General features: G+C 30.0%; 1 protein-coding gene and 1 long non-coding RNA gene across 2 annotated transcripts in view; both read left to right on the top strand.

Moving 5' to 3' along the window:
* Positions 1-3,735, top strand: part of LOC149054947 (uncharacterized) — a 33,257-nt gene extending 29,522 nt beyond the window's left edge. The window contains exon 5 of the long non-coding RNA XR_016192130.1: positions 3,274-3,735. This is a non-coding gene — a long non-coding RNA (uncharacterized LOC149054947). The remainder of the gene's footprint in view (positions 1-3,273) is intronic.
* A 4,913-nt stretch (positions 3,736-8,648) lies between these two features.
* The window catches only part of LOC149054946 (sperm flagella and cilia-associated protein 1-like), a 49,659-nt gene continuing 42,918 nt past the window's right edge, over positions 8,649-15,389 (top strand). The window contains exons 1-3 of the mRNA XM_089229776.1: positions 8,649-8,787; positions 8,980-9,025; positions 13,462-15,189. The gene's annotated coding sequence lies outside the window, so the exon portion shown is untranslated. The remainder of the gene's footprint in view (positions 8,788-8,979; positions 9,026-13,461; positions 15,190-15,389) is intronic.

Raw genomic sequence — 15,389 nt, 5'->3', positions numbered from 1 at the left:
ATATAATATATGATATTATTATATATCATTGTGTTTTGCTGACGAGGGTCACAAACGCACGCGCATCTGCGCGCGATTAAGCGAGAGGGTTTCTGTCATCCGAAATGTATATTTTATATTTGTACGTATATAAAAAATAAAAAAAAAAATAAAAAAGGGGGACTCGTAACCTTTTATACGAATACAACGCGCATGTAACATATATAAACATTATAAACTGCTATAATATGATATTGAAAAAGCGAATAATATGTGATGGTAATGAAATTGATGAGTCCCGAGCGAGCACGAGCTAACGACGGGCGAGAAAAAACAAACGGACGTTAATTTCTAAAAAATAAAACCGCTGAATACATATTACTATTATTGACATACGTGACGGTGACCCAGTCAGAGGTCGGAATAACGGTGTCCATTCTATGGAGCCGCGATAGATGCGAGGACCTTTGCCGAAACCGGAAAGCCTCGCGGTACCGGGTAACGTATAATACACAGAAATAATAATAATAGTAATAATACTAATACAGTCGGCGGAGGTCTCTTCCGAGCGGCAGATGCCGGGCGCGCACGTATAATAATAATAATAATAATATAATATACACGCGGGACGGACAGCTGATAACCAGCTGCTGTCGCGTGCCCGAGTTCCGATTACCGCCGCGTTTGCAGCTGTCGGTCCACCCCCCGCCAACCGAAAATTTCTGTAAAACTTCGCCAACGACGCCCCCCGAACGCGGTGGCATAATAATAATAATAATAAATAATGATAAAAAAAAAAACCTAAACTAAGCACCAATAAAACTGGTTCCGGTGTTGACGCGCGCGCCCGCCCGACGACTTCGCCTCGCCGTTGTTTCAGACGTACCTACGATACAATATAAATGTGCGAGTGTGAGTGCGCGCACCGTTGTTCCGGTCGGGCGAGGGCTTATATTATACACACGTTTACGCTATATTGTACATTATATCCGCTCGCGTACATTATACGTATAATATTATGTAAGCGGTTATTTCTCGAAACACAAAAGGTCGCAGTTATAGGCGTTATAGCTGCAGCAGTCGGATTAAAAGCCTTTCGAACGTCACACGACGGCGGCGGCGGGCAGAGGCACACGTGTTTAGATAACGCACACGTCCGATAATTTATATAATAAATGTATGCGAGCGCGAAACGCACCTATATATATATATTTTATTGTTTTGTGTGAGCGCTTTTATATATACATATATATATATGTACACAATATTGATCGGCGAGCACTTCAAAGGAGAAATCCATTAACGGTAGAAATCGAAACGACCGGCGGCGGTTCCCTTTCGAACACGCCATATGTCTACCACCGCCGCCGTGACGGGACTCGGGGATGTAGAAAGAGAGAGAGACACACACACAAAGAAGAGAGACAAAAGACGTGAGAGGGAAGAGAGAAACCACTAATTAGATTTTTTTCCCAGACCCCTAAGTCTGTGCACACCGCGCTTTAGTGTTCGCAGACGGACCCAGAGCGCTATTATATGCCTATATATGTACAGTGCACACACACACACTTTGGTCTGGGTCGTAGACTCGTAGGTGGAACGTATACTTCTAAACGTAAACTCGTGCTGCAGATATACATTGTACTTTGCGTTTGCGAGTTGCCAAAATCCGTCCGATAGTCGAAACCGTCACTTGTGCCAGGTAGGTTTTCGTTCGTTCAACTCACACGTAGTCGTCACACTTAAAGGCATACTACCTACCACACGATTCAAGGATGAAATATCCACAGATAAAATAATGTTTGAAAATTTAGAAATATTTTTATTTTATTTTATTAGCATAAAAACAATTATAGTTCGAATACGGAACAGACATATTTTATAAATGTTGTTATATCAAAATAAATGTAGAATACAATAATGTCTAATGATATTAGAAATATAACATAATTTAATATTTAGTGAGATAGGAACATCCTTATGTACATACTGTATTTTTGTATACTTACATATTTTGCATTTCTCACGACTGATATTATGATTGAATTAATTTTTTGTGGAACTTCTTTACATCTGCGTGGTGGACTGTCGTGGCCCAATGATATACCCATTATTAACTTTTAAGTCAATACAGACATAAAATTACTGTGGAAAAAAGTTATTTTAAAAATTTTGGTTATCTGAACATAATTATTAAATAAAATAATTTTTATTATTATGATATGTATTTTTACATATTTTTATTATTACATGTTCTTGGACACATATCAATTGTGATGGAAATGTAGAAAGTCAACTCCGATGACAATAATTCTTTTGTAATACAATCCTCAATAATGAATAGTTGTCATTATTTTTATTTGAAATCGATACGAGCATATTATGCGTATTGTTATGCCCAGTTATTATGGCGAATGACAATTTGTTGACTGCCTTGTGTATCATAACTCATAATATTATGTGATTCACCTCAAGCTTTCGATAATAATTATTGGCCTTAATATTTAATTTGCAAAGTCCGTCCAACGTATCGTTTTATTTTTGTATATGATACTCAAAAGTTGTCGAGATCATTTTATTTATTTATTTCCCAATGGGGAATTCCCTGTGCCAGAATTTCATACAATTTATTTGCATAAATATCTGGTTATCATAGTACAATAGGCTTAGGTTCAAAAAACTAAGTAGTGCGTATTTTTAATATGATATACTCAAGTCGTTCGTGACAAGATCGATAAAATTATATAATTAACAACCGTATTATTGTTAAAAGCGGCTATTGTCGTGCAAATCCGACTGATATAGTTTCTAATACTGAAAACGGCAAAATTGTACAGCACACTAAATTTTACCGTTTCTTTCGTGATGTGAATAATATAAGTATCATCATATGAATAGGTAGCTAATGATATTGAATGTGCACGCTACGTAAAATCTGGTGATTGCGATATTTTTAACGGCTTCTAATATCAATAACAAATTAAAATTGAATATAATCGCATTTTTATATCATCCGAGAGAGCGTAACTACCTCATTTATATGTATTATTATCGACGACATAGTACTTATATTGTTATATACGTATATAACAATATTGTTCATCTTACTGACCGTTTCATTTCATACTTAGGTACGTCGACTTTTTGATACAATAATATAAGCTCTTTGAAATTACTTGCGCAAAAGACAAAAAATTATATGACATTCACCTACTGATTATAAGCTTAGGGTTCTTGTAAAGAGATACAATACGAGACTTACTTTTTTTAGTAATTGTTTTCTCTGCTTTTCAGAAATAAAGGTGCAACAAATGGAACTCGCTAAAGAATAAACATCCTTTATTACCCGTTCCGGGAATGTTTTCTCGTCGACAAAAACTCGAAAGAACAACATCACACAATAATAAGTAATAACATAACTGTGTTGGAAAAAGTCTAAATATCGTTCCATAATATAATATTTTTCGTGGACTGTTGTCTGTTACCTACTCAAAAAGTCAAAACTTATTTATTTTTTATAAGCCATCAAATGTATTATTAAGAACGCGAGTGAGCTGCAACACAGATACATCACTTGCAGCAAAGTATACGGCGGGTACGGCGGCTAAAGGCAATCGATCATACAATTTACGGTCTGCAGATGTATTTAATACGAAAACTTGTTTGAAACTTCAACGTAAAATGATTGTGTATAGGATATAATTATTATTATATCGGATACCGTGACGTTGAGCGAGAAGTTGCCGACAGGGGAAAACTTACGTCAGCTAAATATTATATATTATAATAATCGGGTCTGTTAAGATTTATAATATTAGTATTATTATATTACAAGAGAAACTATTGTATACTTGTTATCGATTTTAGCTAATATTTCTGCTTTAAGCTTGTAGGGTAGAAACGTTCATAGATTTTTGTTTTACTTTATTTGTTTTTACAAAACTTATCATCATATTATAATAATATGTGTTGCTAGTTTGAAATTATAGCTCAAGATCATTGTAAATAATTATAAAAAAAAATACATTCTTACAATACCTAATAATCAAATGAGCGCGTTTTATTAAATATTTGAGAAAAAAAGGTCTCATATAGTGGAGGTGGCAACATTATGTTTATTATACTTTTGGTTTATCGTTGTTGAAGAATATATGATTGCATTAAATTAAATTCTGAATTTTGATTATAATACCTTAGCGATTTAACTGATGGCTGGCTGGCTGACTGACAACTATTTAATTATTTTGCATTCACCAAGTTGTATAGTAACAAAAGTTATCGAAATAACACAAGCTTATTGTTTCATAAAAATATTTTGATGTAGGTACCTATCTATATATCTTTTTTCCGTACCTATGTGTTTTTAAACGTGTTGTCTACACGTCAAAGTTAATACATTTTGTATAAAGTCGAAAGTTTACTCTCACTCTTAGGTTTTATGATAATTTCGTTTTAGTCCGTTTAATTAATTTCATGATTCGTTCAAATCAATATTTAAAAAAATGATTTCAAATGGAAATTTTTCAGAAAAATTAAAAATACCATATACCCATATATTTCAACTTATTACAACACGCCATGCTTGCATCAATGTATGAAAAAAAGTATTCCAAAGAATAAAAAGATTAAACAAGTAGGTACATTTAAAATTGTAATATCACATACTTTTTAAAATACTCATTACTTATATTTTACAAGCATCTATACTAACATTTTTACATATTAGAATAACTTAATATTTCAATCTGCATAATCGATAATCATATAAATTTAGTACACCATATACTTACGATTTACACTGCACATCATCTTGTATAAAATATACGATATACGTATATAAGATTGTATTTTATTATGATTGTAGACATATTTATGGAACATTTTATGTTTAGAAAACATGATGTAGTCGATGTAGAACAAATAGAAGTAATTGTAAAGACAACTTTTAATTTTACTTTCGACAAAACTTTTATTTTTTAATCTTTTGCATAAGTAAACTTTTTAAAAGGTTTGAAACTTTAGCAAAAGAAAAACTAAAAATGCACTTTAAATATCTTTCCGTGTATTGGACATTAAATTTGATCCAAAGTATTTTTGAATTGTATAAAAGAAGACCCTTTGGTAAAAATAATTATATTTATAATTCCGTATTATTTAAATGATACTCAATTTGTATTACTTTAAAATTATCAACATGGTATTATATACAGGTATATTAATATTTAATATATTCCTATACTGTTAATCGTAATTGCATAAAATGAACGAATCCATCTTATAGACTTGTAATGGGTTATGAGTTGTTATATCAAGTATATATTAAATATATGAAGTGGGTATATAATTTTATATTGTATAATATGCATTATAAATTCTACATGTTTAATGTACCTCTATTCCTGATTCTCGATTAAAGTTTCTAATAAAAAATACACAATTTAGTGCATACCATTTTCAACTCATAAAATATAATAAACTAAACTATAAAATAATAGATCCATTTACTTTAACTCCATTTGATGAATAATCACACGCAGTGCTATAGTTGTACCACTACGTTGGTATTATATAATAGTAATTACTGTAGTGTAATACGTAATCTGTTTGGTCATTATAGCCAAGATATATTTTAATAACACAACATATAATAAATTATACGAACAGCATACAATAATATCATTCTATCATAAAATTTTATGTCTGAAAATGGTGCAAAATTAAATGCGTAAAATATTATACACTTATATAAACGACCAAACAACTAAACGCTGGAGATACACTTAAACCAATATACTAAAACTAATTGAACTACTAAAAAAAAAAAAACTTAAACTAACTAATAATTGATATTATAAGTACTAGCTGTTTGTAGATGCACATTTAAAATTTTTTACTTAGTGGTGAGATATCTGATTGATTGAGATATTTCCATAAAATGTATTATGAATTTATGATGTATAATATTATTGTAACATGTTATTTTGTATTATGATTGTATTGGTGAACGCAATTATTGTTGGGGGGGGGGAGCTCGAGGGAATCCTCGAACCCCTTAAGACAATGCTAGATCATCCCAAATCAAGTCCTAAGTGCGTATTGAGTAAAAATAATTTTTTTTGCGATGATTTAATATTCAAATAATAATAATAATAATAATTTTATTGAAATTGTTTTTCTTGTGGAATGAAACGCGTTGTAAATAATATACATAATAAATTATATAAAGTCATAAGAGGCTGTGAAGTTTAAGTTCATGACACCCACAAACAATGTTTAAACACCGCGGGCTCCGTGTTTTTTAGCGAACAAAGTTTTTTTTTGTTCCGGATCGTGCATTTCCAAAGAACTCACGCGCGTAAACATCTCGGGAACTCGGCGTCTTGCCCTGACCTATCTCAAGGTAAAAAGTGTAATCACGTCGCCGGCAATAATACGTACCTACAACGTACCTATAACTACGACGTAGGTATGTAATTATCCAATAAAAATCCGTAGCATTATAATAATATTCGTTTTCCTCCCGAAACCACTCACCGGCGACAACAGGTTTCAGCTCGACTACCAACCTATGTATATTATATTATGCATAATATTAAAGTTCATGTACCTATATAACTGTTGGTGGGACTACTATACCTAATATAATATTATTATGTAATAGAGTGAGCTAAAATTCGCGATTTTTTGCATTTCTGCTATATTTTAAAACGTAAAACTAAGTCGTAAAAACAATCCTCATACGTAATAATATAGTCATCGCCAAATTAAACGACAAAATATATAATGTTGTTGGACGTTATATCATTATTATTAAGTACATATTATATTGATTTGGTTTACACAGTGCAGTGACAAACCTTAGGATAGTCGCTCGATACAAATTGAGTCAGTAAAGTTGTGTACCTTATAATTTGTATTCAATTGATTATTTAACATTACCAATCTAAAAAAATATATATCATAATATTGCACTACACGATCCTTGTAATATATTTGATGATCCGACGAATTGAATAATTTCGAGTCAGCCTAAGACACGAAAAAACGGTTTATTACATCTGTTTAAACCTTAAAATATTAATATTTACGTACTTACGTAAAAATTGTTGATATTTAAGTTTAGGAAGTCATAATATTTATGATACTATCACAACCAATATCACAAAATTATAATGTACTTTATTTTTTGTATTATAGGTAGTGGATAGTATTTAAAAATTAAATATTAGTAAGATGCGATACCGATATTTGGCTTGGTTTTCATGAATATTATAGCTATAGGTATAGTCATTTTATAGCTATACACATAAAATTTGAATTTTTGTTGAAGCCATGCAAAAACAAGTTTTTATTCGGACGAATATTATACACTTAAAAATTGCAATGGATCAGTTTATTTTTTATTAGATTGACCTACTATATTTTTCCGTCAAAAAAAGTATTTTGAAAAAAATTTAAAATTCAAAAAAAATCTCTCGTATAACATGGTCTTTTAAATTTCAATACTATAGAATGATTATTATATAATATATACGTTTTTGTGGTTTTGGAAATACGAAATAAATAGTGATGACGGCGTCTCACGGCCAGTTCACGATGTCTGTGTTTATCATTATCCATTATCTATCAATGAACCATAATATTATTAAAAACGATCATCTTCGGTTTTAATGACATAGGTATTGCATATTATATACATAAAATTATTACATTAGATTTCACGACAAAACTATAAAACATCACATCAGTAAGTAGACATGTGATGAGGTATACAGAGTGTTATTTTTTTTTTTTTTTTAACGGCGGATACGCTCGTTTTGCCTATATTATGTAAATATAACCATAATATTATATAAGCTATGCCATTCTTCAACAGTAATTATTTCAAGCGGAACGATTTTAATCACAACGGTTCGATATCATTACAGTATTATACACGAATAGTTGATTATCGATAAGAGCACCTACTTATACCTATATTTAAAACGATGGTTTATGCTCCGGTAGTGCCGAGGATTACCTATTATAGTGAAGTATAATAGTGACTAGTGGCGAAGGATGTGCCGTCAAAGTGTATAATATATGCTATTTTATTATACGAAGAAAAACAATTTTAATCATTTTATATTCTTATATTTAAATATTTTCATTTTTCGCGGGCACTTGAATGTGAAAAATATTATTATATTTCATAATATGCGCAGACATTTTTAAATGCAAAGTCTTCGACAAAAGTTAATTTAGCCCACGCTTCATTTTAAGTTTACCTATTACCACTGATTTTAGAATATATTAAAGTACTTATAGTAGCTATTACAAGGTAAGTATTATAGGTACCTACTCTAGAATCAATGTTATTACTATAATAGTAAAATAAATAAAAATACCATCAACGTTGATACATTATTCTAACTTTTGGAAATTTGAAAAATATACAAAATACGATTAATTGGTCACACCTACCATACACTTAAACATAGACGAGTGTTGTAAGCGAAAATCGGTTCAGTTTTGAAATTAAAAATCAGTATTAGTGTATATTATAATGAATGGACCGATAATCGATACTATATTATATGTTGCAGCTGAAAATAAAACAATATTATAATGTAAAAATATTACTCGCTTACATCCAATATCATGTATTATAATTTTTTTTTTTTTGGTTTATTTTTTAGTTTTGAAAATGAAAAAAATTTAAATTTAATAAAAAATGTTTTGGATTAATTCAAAATACCATATTTGTGAAGATTCAGATGATTCAGATTCAGATGATTATAAGAACAATTTTGATGGTAAAAAATTCATGTAAGTCAAATTGTACCTATATTTTTTAAAATTCAATATTTTTTTGGGTAAATTAATTTAGGACGTAATAACTTTTTTAAAAATATGATTTTTGAGAATTTTCTGACTTGAGTATATTTCTTAAATTATTTAATTATCATATAATATAAAACATTTTTGTCATACGTTTAACTAGCATCATTTTTTTTTCAGGTCTTTCTGTTACACCCTGCATACAAAACGAGGCGCATTACAGCAGGTGAGTAAAATAATATCATACCTATAACATATATGAAAATATTAATCAAAATAAAAGAGGATAGCTGGCGTTAATATATTATTGTGACATAATATGAGTATTAATATCTACACGTTATATGGTTATTATCATAGTTTTAGTGTTGAGAAGTTTCATTAGTATAACATATATAGTAGTACGCGACCTATATTCAGTTTTCGCTCGAGATACGATTCATTCGGTTTTCGTTTTGCATTAAGAAAATTGAATATTCGTGTTATTGCCACAAAAATCCATTTCACAGGCATCATCTATCAATATCGGGATATATTATAATAATAATATAATATAAACATAATATTTTATTCTACCAGTTAGGTATGACTGTATATAAGTAGTCAAAACACGGCACGGATAATTGGGAGAATCCTGCAGACCAAATACGAATTACGAGTTAGGTATTACTAACTTTTTTTTCCTCACCCAATAATAATAGTATTATTATCAACCATATGGATTCGAACAATAATTCTGTACTTAATATTATGTATTCCGGTCATGTATACGCGCTTGTGGCTTGTATTAATTACGACTTTGCAGTTCCATAATATTATACGTACAATATGTTGATGATAATAACGTATTATTGATAAATGATAATCGAAAACAATATAATATATTATTTATCTTCGGCTGTAATCATTACTGCGTGCGATACGCATTGATTTCAAATTATTATAATAATAATATTGTACTATATTATGTGTCTCTGCTACTATAATAGGCAACATTTGATTAATATTTCGTGTTGTTGTTGTTACATTATAATATTGTACCATCGGCGCGGCGCCGCAAAATGTTATGATACACACGCGTGACCATAATATTATCTCATTAGTAAGCCGGCAAACGGGTGATGAATAACATCGATATTAATATAATATTATGTTCTGTAGACTGTAATACGCCCCACAGATAGGTACACAGATTCAAAATTACACCATTTTTGAAAATGTAATGTTGATCGACGAAATGTTATTGAAACGTGTTCAACGAGACGTCCGTCACGGTTTGTGATAGGTACTTACCTAATAATATTATACCTATATTACCATAACTAAAAAAAAAAACACTTAAGTATTAATCATGGTTTTTGAAATAATTTTTAAATACGCCAAATTCATGTCCATTTGCCGTTTGGCGTTAAAGGTAAAATAAATAAATAAACGTATATGGTATACAGTATAGCTACTCATTATTCTAATAAGTATATTCTTGTGTGTATGTATAATATTATTCTATGATTGATTGTTGTATTCATTTTTATACTACGCGAATGAATATTTAAATTATATAGATAATAATACGTATACAATAAAATATGTCACGTTCCAATTTAATGTCATAATATTAATATAATATACATTATTTATGTGCGCAGCATTTACAAGGTTATTATTGATTCCCATACTCGCATTTGTTTTTAATTTTTTAATTTTTTTTTAAATTTTGGGCTTATTCGTTTTAGTGCATCGCGCATCGTAGTGATATTATAATAATACCTAAATTATAATTACTGCTACAGGATCCAATAGGTAGTTTAAAAAAATGAAAAATGTCATCAGATTATCTAAAATCTAAATCGTTGGACTTCAGAATTATGCGTTTAGTCTGAAGGTGATATTACACATAATGCATACCCGATGGTATAGAAATAAACGAACCCATCATTATATAATCGTCATCGTAATGCAATATGCACAGATATATGGAAATGTTTTTTTTTCTTAAATTACGAGTTAAATAATTATAATAATTTTATCATAGTATTTATTATTAGCACCACAGAGAGAGTGTACGATACCAGCGATTTCAGTTGATCTTTTCCATCATATATTATACACTTTTGCGTATTATAATGTTAATAACGTAAAACGTTTCGCTTCGATGATTGCATCAATATTCAATTGTTAAGTCGTCGCGATAATATAAATATTTTATATATTCTATTATGTTTGAAAATCAAAGTAAATGTCTATATGGGGCTTATAAACTTGGAAACTTCAATTGGTACCAAATTTTCACACGTCATATCTCATGTACATTCGCTGAGACTCTGCAAAATAGTGAATTCTTTGTTTCGTCTTTCAAAAGTTGATATAGGTGGATTTTGTTTTTGATCACGAAAATCGGATAATATTTCTGTTTAGAGTTGCCATTAGTTACGAAAAAAATAAAAATAAAAAATATTAGTGTAGGCAAGCTTACTCGCCATGAATAGAATAATTATATTTTATTAATATTTTTGTTATTCAAATGTACATAAAAAAACAGTGTTCATATAGCTTATATAGACTCAAAAACAACTCTACTATTCCAACGAAATTTTAGGATATTTTTCTTGGAGATGTAGGGAAGATTTAGTGAGTAGTTCCAAACACGTCCGAAAATATATAAAGTGTCTATGTCTAATACTCTAATCCCCCACAGTCGTATTGCCCATCTTGATCGAATTAGATTCCTGCAGAGCTAGGTAAAGACCGTTGCCGATTTATCCATAAGCTGAGTTACATTAAACCCTGCAAGATATATTGATAAAACGTAATATTTATGTTTGTTCATTTTTCTCCCTCAGTCGAAGTCAGCTAATTTAATTAGTATAGCATATTATTTTAGTATATAAACTGTAGTATATTAAAATACGCGTTAATTCGTGTGGAATTAATTAAACGCGAAATCTGCATGAAAATGTAACAGTGTGACAGCAATATTAATGAAATATTTAACAACAATACCTAATTATATTTAATACATATATCCATGTACGCATAATACATATTATTATTGTTATTATGAGTAAGTCGAACGGAAAGTAGTAAAATATTTTTTTTTTTTTATTAATAATATATACTCGGCAACATGGGCCATTGGGCTTACAGTACAAAAATTATAAATTACAGAAATTACGAAAAATTGTATACATATATAAATTGTATATATATAAGTTACATTAAATTTTGAATATAAGATTGATGGCTATGATGAATTGAATTATGATGTTTGTAATGGATTGAGGGAGATTGCATAGAATTTCTGATAGTGATTCGGGTAGGCTCGGCATTCCATGAGTATATGTGGTTGATGGTGACTTAAACACTGCAAGTTGTGCATATTTTGGGGGTTCTTTTTTGGGCATTACGAAATTGTAGGATATTTTCATGTGTCTAATTCTTATTCTGGTTATTATAATCGTAGAATATTGCATTATATATGCATAGAAGTACGCTTTTCCAATATAATAGGTATACGGTTCTTCACCATTTAGTTCATAACAATGATGATATCATTATCCGATTATACTTCATAATAAATGTGTAGGTATAATAAACACACTTTAGAGTGCATGTAGCAGTAGCACCAATACTGTACTTGAATATGGCGCAGAAAAATATTAATAAGACATCTGCAGAGAATATTGTTATACATATATAATATAGGTAATTATATAATAATATATATTTTATCGGAAATATCAATTTTAGCATACCTATATCGTGTATATATGCGACTATTGACTCTGTGGGAATAATTATTATAATAATATAAACAATTTTAAAGAAAAAGGAAATGTCTACTCGAATTTCTACCTTGCTGTTGCGTAATAACAAATATGACCCGACAAAAATAACACTGTGGTGACATCGCCATACCTGTCCTATGCATAAACATTGCGTTTTCTAAACCTATATAATAATGCAGGTAAATAATTTACACGATTTTTTATTATGCTCTGATGTGTACGCCGGAAAACACTAAATTCTGCAGTCTGTAACGGCCTGATGCAGAGCACCAATTATGTAATTCGTAAATAATTTTGGATCGAAGACAATTATATATCATCATCAGGGCTCATGAATTCATGTCCTATAAAAATGCTAAACCAAGTGCAGTAAACGTATGCGCTAAAAACAGGCAAAATATACAATGAAATATGACTTCAATAGTTAAAAAATGCATTTATATGCACTAAAAATCTAAAAAAAATTAAGATAAAATAAAATAAATAAATGATTCGTCATAATTATAGTGTAACGTTATCGAACCCAATGAAAGTTTCTGAATTATTATTAAATATTTACTTTTCAACGACGACGACGTTTGACTAGGGGTCGAAGATTAAACGGGGACAGAAAATCAGAATGTATAATCTTCTAATACATAATAATATAATATGATTTGAATATATTTTTCAAATAACGTGTCTCTTATTTGCGTGTTCTGCTAGAGTATTGTTATTCGTTTATCCTATTGTATTGTGTAATATCCAAACTCAGAAAATTTGTCCACCCCATAATTCACCCTACCCCCTTTCATGTGTTTGATGTCGTCGTCGTCTAACACATTCGCACACTGGTATACACAATAATATAATATGAGCATTTTTTCTATGCTTGCAGGGTTTTCCACGTATAGACGGCAGACGATAACAATAAGAAACGCCGAAGAGCACGGTGGCCCGCCTCGCGGTTATTATAAGTAGGTAGGTATAAACAATAATAAAAAAATAATTATTATAATATACTACGCGTAGGTATCGTCACTATCGATAAATCATTTTTACATAATATTATAGGTATAGTTACATCTGCAGCTACATGTTATTATTATACTAAATCGCACATGTAATTTGTGTTCTTAATTTCTTATTAAACAAAATGCACACACGCGCACATACTGTATATTTTGCGTGTATATACCTTACCTACCTATATAGATGGATTCATTCAGCGTTAATAACCAATTCGAAATAAGAATTCGTAGGCATATACCTAGGTACCAGTAAAACGACCACACGTTGATACACGACACCGTCATCATAAGTCCACAATACTTTTTCATGCACGTACGTATTAAGATCGTATATTATACTGTTATTGTAATATTAGTATATTATATTATGTCATTGTTATATAATATTGTATTCGAAATAATAATAATAATATGTAATATATATATACATATAGTGTTTTTCTGGCGCACAGGACCGGAAGAGGAGACCAGGCCTACCGGATGGAACGAGTATTATACGATATGTAATATGTATGTGCGGTTCGCATGTATATTAGACTGTTATATATATATATATATATATACGTGTCGATGTACTACACCACAGCCACCGGGTGTGTCATCGAGTTACCTTGGTACTGGTTCTCTGGGGCAAATTATAATCGCATGTATATATAACGTATATCCACGTGTAGTGTGTACCTATTATATTCTGTTTAGTGACTAGAATAAGTGTGCATATAACGAGACATAAACAATGTATATTACACACACAGACTTATAATATATATGTCGTGTATTTATGTACAATTATGTTGTGTACGTTCGTCGTATGGTTCATCGATGCAAACGTATACTTAAAATAATAATAATATTATAATATAGTTATTGGTTGTAATAATAATACTCATAATTTAATATACTTTAGCGTATTATATAAGCAGATCGCCTTCGTGAACGTAAAGCGAATAACGACACCTGCCGGCCAGTTAAACGCGTTTTCAAACATCGCATTTATCCAAAAACATAATAATATTATACTCTAAAAACCTAAAACCAATATTATGATACGAAATGTTTTTTTCAAACACCAAACATAAAAATTTAAATGCGATAAAATCGTACGTTAAGTTATATACAGTATACCTAATATCATACCTACCGTAATATGAATTTATTTAATTTACTTATACTTGTATACAGATGAGGTGGAAACTTACTGTCCGTGCCCTTGTAAATAGCTGTATACCTATATATGTCTATATTCTACTATTTCACAAATGCATATATTTTATACTGTACTTTCTGTAAATAATGTACCCATCGTCTGATTTTCATTTTTTTTATTAATGTACTAAAAAACGTGCATAACAGCCATAACATTATATTATATTATATATATTGAGATTAAACCTTTATATTTTACGTCAGTAGCTAACCGGAAGTGAGTAAGATTTGAAAATTCAAAACTTAAAAGTTAAAATATTAATCAAAACTTTAGAATGAACTTCTTGCGGATGAAACGTTCAGCGTTGCACTAGCTTAATAAAGGTGAACAAATTGTCTTCGCGAAAATGTATGCTGACGGAAACTTCACCTCGTCGCCTTTATATAATGTAAGTTTCGTTTTCAACACAACGACGGTCTGAACAAATTAATTGTTTTATTCATTACATAAAAAAAAAATGTATACTACTTTTAGATATCAAACGGCAAAAAAAATGCTCGATACATAATTATATTATAATAATATTAAATTAGTACATTACACACTATTATTATAGTATGAACATACTTAATTAACGAAATAACGACT

The sequence above is a fragment of the Diuraphis noxia genome, unplaced genomic scaffold (assembly GCF_037042655.1).
Source record: "Diuraphis noxia isolate RWA-SAM2 unplaced genomic scaffold, SU_Dnox_SAM2 contig0005, whole genome shotgun sequence".
Classification (NCBI taxonomy): Eukaryota; Metazoa; Arthropoda; class Insecta; order Hemiptera; family Aphididae; genus Diuraphis; species Diuraphis noxia.
Note: the sequence above shows the minus strand (reverse complement) of the source record. Positions and strands in the feature narration are given on the sequence as shown.